Consider the following 5,331-nt stretch of genomic DNA (forward strand, 5'->3'; position numbering starts at 1 on the left):
ACTTCTCTGTGCTTCAGTAACCTCATCTGTAAAATGGGGATTAAGATTGTAAGCCCCATGTGGGACAACCTGATTACCTTGTATCTCCCCCAGCACTTAGAACCGTGCTTGGCACACAGTAAGTACTTAACAAAAACCATTATTATTATTATTATTATTATTACAGTACCTGGCACATAGTAAGCGCTTAATAAATAATATTTTTTAAAAAAGAAGGAGACACTCACCACTCTGCACTTTGATTCTGGACCTCAGTCATTCTCACCCCTCTTTGGTGGCCAGGGTGATATTTATAAGGAAAGGTTTCATGTCCTCATCTCCCTCCAGGCCAATGATTTTCTTGTCACTAGTGGGATCCTGACATTGTCAGGGGCAAGCCGGAGATTGTTTGTCCCCAGTGCCCAGAAACCACTAGGGTCAGCCCATCATAGTAGCAAGTGAGAAGCAGCTGGGACACAACTCTTTTCTCAATTTCTGGACTATCCCCTCAGCGATAAAAAGAACAATAATAGCAATAACGATAACTGTGGCATTTGTTAAACTCTTACTAAGTGCCAGGCAATGGATTCAACATTTGGAGAGATGCAAGATCATTAGGTGGGACATAGCCTCTACCTTCCATGGGGCTAACAATACAATTAGGAAGGATAACAGGTATCGAAACCCATTTTGGAGATGTGGAAATGGAGGCGCAGAGGAATTAAGTGACTTGCTCAAGTTCACAGAAGAGGAAAATGGCAATAGGAGGATTAGAACTCAAGTGGTCTGACTCCCACTCACCAGACTCTTTCCACTAGGCCACACTGCTTACTGCTAGGCAGGCAGTAAGTGCTCAATACATGCGCTACTTTTCCGCAGATCTTCAGTTTGGATGTAAATGCATTACTTCATGCTGTTCTACCTCATTATCTCTCAAAGAAATTGGAATATATTATCTCTCTTTTTGTCACCTGTCGTCTGGGGATGGGTTCGTTCAGTGATAGGCGAGGCGAGAGAGAGAGGCCGGGGATGGAAAGCCTGAGTTTTATATAAACTTTATTCCACGAGGCATACTAAATTTATGTAATTGTTTAGGCGCAATGGATTGAACTTCCTTTTCGGGAGGATTGTAATCAATTAGCAATATTAGAGCTTCCCTACACGGGAAGAACACAACCATATGTTAATTGCGTGTGAGTGAGGTGGCTAGCTCTCACCCATGTGCACTTCCCTCTCGGGAAGAATCCACTTACTTTCCCCCATGGGAAGAATTCATTCCATTCCCTGTGCACGTGGTGGGCAGCTAGCTCTCACCACGTGCTGTCCCTACGTGGGAGGAATCCACTCATGATTCCCATCAGCAGCGGGGTTCCTGGGTCCCACCCACGAGACACTCACCATCCTGCGGCCCTTGCCTCAGTGTGTTGGTTCTGGTTGCAGAGCGGGCATCTGGCCTTCTGGGCAGAGAGAGACATGTGGGTTGCTGCTGCTGCTGCTGCTGTTGCTGCTATGTCTTGATGTTCTGACCCTGAAGGTAAGAGGCGACAGGCATTTATCGCCTGTGCCCCAAGCCATTTCAGCTTCCGGCCTCAGTTTATCCAATCTCTGCCCTCTCCACTCCTCCATACCTAATTTGATTGCCACAGGGGCGAGGGACACCATCTGTATTCCCGGCTTGGGCTGTCAATCTAGCGGTTCTAGCATACCGCCCCTTGGCCCTCGCCATCCGTGCTCCCCTGACCTCACCTCTTCCTGCGTCCCCTCCATGTCGCATAGTGGTGGGGTTGCACTGGAAGTCGGGCCTTCCGGCGCTGTCCCTCCCCTGAATTCATGGGCCGATGACCTCCCTGGCTTGCCGGGCTTGTACGAAACTCCTCTGGTGGTGTGGACTCCTCGTTAGCTGCATGGTACACTGCCAGAGGTCATCGTGTCCAATTGTCCAGAGTCACTGGAATGAGGGGACGAGAAGCACCGGTCATGTTGAAACAGGAACAGGTCACCTGGTAGAAACAGGTTCCCTTCCCTGATGCTGTCACACCACGGCTAAGACTGAAGACAGGCTCTCCAGGAGGCAGTTCAGTGATGATTCATTTGCTGGACCTGTCTGGAAGTCAGGCAATCCTGACCATAGAATTGTGAGGCAGAGAAGTACCCAGGAGCATCATATAGCCGGATACGGTTGATAGGGTTTGAAATGATAGCTTTTTCCTAATAATATTAAACAATTATTCTTAACTCATTTTTTTAAAAAAACTACTAACAATTTTAATAATTTTTTCAATTATTCTTCTGTTGCTTTCCAAATCCTTGGGATATGGTGACTAAACCTTTCCAGTCCCTTAAGAGGAAACAATCGCAAAGACAAAGTAGATATCCAGGTCTGTACCTGGATATTTTTGCCCCTTAGCTAGGCTACAGCAGAGACAACACACAGAACTTGCATTGTCAACCCTTAACATAATTAAAATTTTATATTAAAGACCGTTTGAAACAATTTAACAAGCAAAGATGAACAAACTCCAGTTCTAATACATTCAATTTATAATATGCAGCAATTAAATCTGGACTTTGTGTGTCCTAAGAATATTTAACACGTAAAGTGACGCGCAGGCCAAGCAGTTTCATAGAGCGATGTTTCGTCATTCCCCTTCTCCCAGGCGTGGTGTCTGCCAAAGAGAAGGGTTTATCTAGGTCTTAGAGGATCTCCAAGCCTCTACCAAAGTTAGTAGGCAACCCTCACTGGTATTAGTTGTACAGGTTTGCCCAGTCAGATTGTGAGAAGCAGCGTGGCTTAGTGGAAAAGAGCGCGGGTTTGGGAGTCAGAGGTCGTGGGTTCGAATCCCTGCTCTGCCACTTGTCAGCTGCGGGACTTTGGGCAAGTCACTTCATTTCTCTGTGCCTCAGTTCCCTCATCTGTAAAGTGGGGATAAAGACTGTGAGCCTCCCCACGGGGGGTTGACAACCTGATCACCTTGCAACCTCCCCACTGCTTAGAACAGTGCTTGGTGTATAGTAAGTGCTTAACAAATACCAGTATTATTGTATTATTGTTATTAATATTATTATTGTCAGCTGTGTGACTTTGGGCAAGTCACTTCACTTCTCTGGGCCTCAGTTCCCTCATCTGTAAAGCGGGGATAAAGACTGTGAGCACCCCTCGTGGGACAACCTGATCACCTTGGAACCTCCCCAGCGCTTAGAACACTGCTTTGCACATAGTAAGCGCTTAACAAATGCCATAATTATTATTACTATTATTATTCATTTCAAATATATCAGAATGACTTTCGTATTTGATTTACTTTTACCTTCTAATAATATAGCAAAATTGAAGGTAGCAGTTCAGAAATAATGATTAAATCACCACCCCTCCAGCTGTTTCTAGGCTGGGAGAACAATGGCAAGTTCACTTCCAATTCACTCCTAATTACCGCCGTTGTAGTTTCTAGGGGGAGGTGCCTTAGATTGAGGGAGGCAACCCCTTGCTGGAGGGAGGTGCCTTCCCTCAAAGCAATTCCCTTTTTATCTCTCAATCTGCTAGCTCTCGCCCTGAAGGCAAAGTGGTTATGTTTCCTACCCCCACGCTTTAGCTGGCAAATTTCTTGAGGAGCTGGGTGCTCGGGTGACGGGAAGGGCCCCCCCGTTTCCCAGTAACCCCAATTATGGAATTATTTCCTGTAACTGATGGTTGGCCTCCTTGCCAAGCATCCTTCCTCATCACAGATATCCGGGCCCTGGTGTCTACCGGTAAGGAGACCTTCTGACGATGATTTACTTGGACGGTCATATGCGGGGGACACCCGGGTTGTGAGAGGTCCGGGCCCGCCGGATTCCCCTTCTAATTTCCCTGCTCCGTGGTGGTTGGGATATGTGTGGCTTCAGGATATGTGTGGGCAGCCCATCCAGCTCGTCCAGAGGAAATCCCGGCTCCCTTAACTCCCGCCATCTGGCCACCCATTCTCCTGGGCCCAGTCTTCCTGAGCCGACCCGCTGTGGGTGTCGGTGGTTGTCCCTTTTACTCTTCGTTGGAACCGGCTTTACCCTCCCGAACCCCAGGCCTTTCCTAATCATGGCTGCTACACGCTGGCACCTCAGGGGACTGGAATAGGGACCAGTCACTGTTGACCACATTGGCCAAAGTGCCCCAGGTTTGTACCCCAGTGGCCCTATTCCTCAAACGGTGGGCCAGCCCATGCTCTGGCCCTGGGGGTGCACCCATTCCCATTGCACGAAGTAGGCCCTAATAATAATAATAACGATAGCATTTATTAAGCTCTTACTATGTGCAAAGCACTGTTCTAAGTGCTGGGGAGGTTACAAGGTAATCAGGTTGTCCCACGGGGGGCTCACAGTCTTCATCCCCATTTTACAGATGAGGGAACTGAGGCCTAGACAAGTGAAGTGACTTGCCCAAAGTCACACAGCTGACAACTGGTGGAGCTGAGATTTGAACCCATGACCTCTGACTCCAAAGCCCGGGCTCTTTCCACTGACCCACGCTGCTTCTCGAGGAAGCAGCCCTCTTGAACGGGGAGGGACATGGGGCCATTCATTCATTCAATCGTATTTATTGGGCGCTCACTGTGTGCTGAACACTGTACAAAGCGTTGGGAACTACAAGTTTGCAACATACAGAAACGGTCCCTACCCAACAGCGGGCTCACAGTCCATATGTTGCCAACTGGTACTTCCCAAGCGCTTAGTACGGTGCTCTGTACACAGTAAGCGCTCAATAAATACGATTGAATGAATGAATAGAAGATGGTTGGCTAGGTTCCTGAGTTTTCTCCCTCTCATCCGGCAGTTGTTCCATTCCAAGCACCAGGAGATGCTGGTTTAATGTAGCTGGGTCGGTCCAGTGGAAGGTGCCAGCTCTTCCCTGTTCACTCCGGGGAACTGTCCGAGCCCAATGGACCGCGAGGGTCCTGAGGGTACGACCTTGAGTGTGAGTGGGCGTCCCATCCCGCCCTGGGCCCAAATCGAGGCGGCTGCTTTCAGCAGCGTGGCCCAGTGGCAAGAGCCCGGACTTTGGAGTCAGACGTCATGGGTTCAAATTCCGGCTCCGCCAATTGTCAGCCGTGTGACTTTGGGCGAGTCGCTTCACTTCTCTGTGCCCCAATTCCCTCACCTGTAAAATGGGGATTAAGACTGTGAGCCCCACGTGGGACAACAAGATCACCTTGTATCCCCCCAGCGCTTAGAACAGTCCTTTGCACATGGTAAGTGCTTAACAAATACCATCATTATTATTATTATTTGGGCTGAGGTCCACCCGGACGGCTGCTCCCTTCCATCCCCTGGCCAGCCAGCCTATTACCGGTTCCCCGGGATCCCGGGGAAACTCTCTAGAAA

Source organism: Tachyglossus aculeatus, chromosome 8 (genome assembly GCF_015852505.1).
Source record: "Tachyglossus aculeatus isolate mTacAcu1 chromosome 8, mTacAcu1.pri, whole genome shotgun sequence".
Taxonomy (NCBI): Eukaryota; Metazoa; Chordata; class Mammalia; order Monotremata; family Tachyglossidae; genus Tachyglossus; species Tachyglossus aculeatus.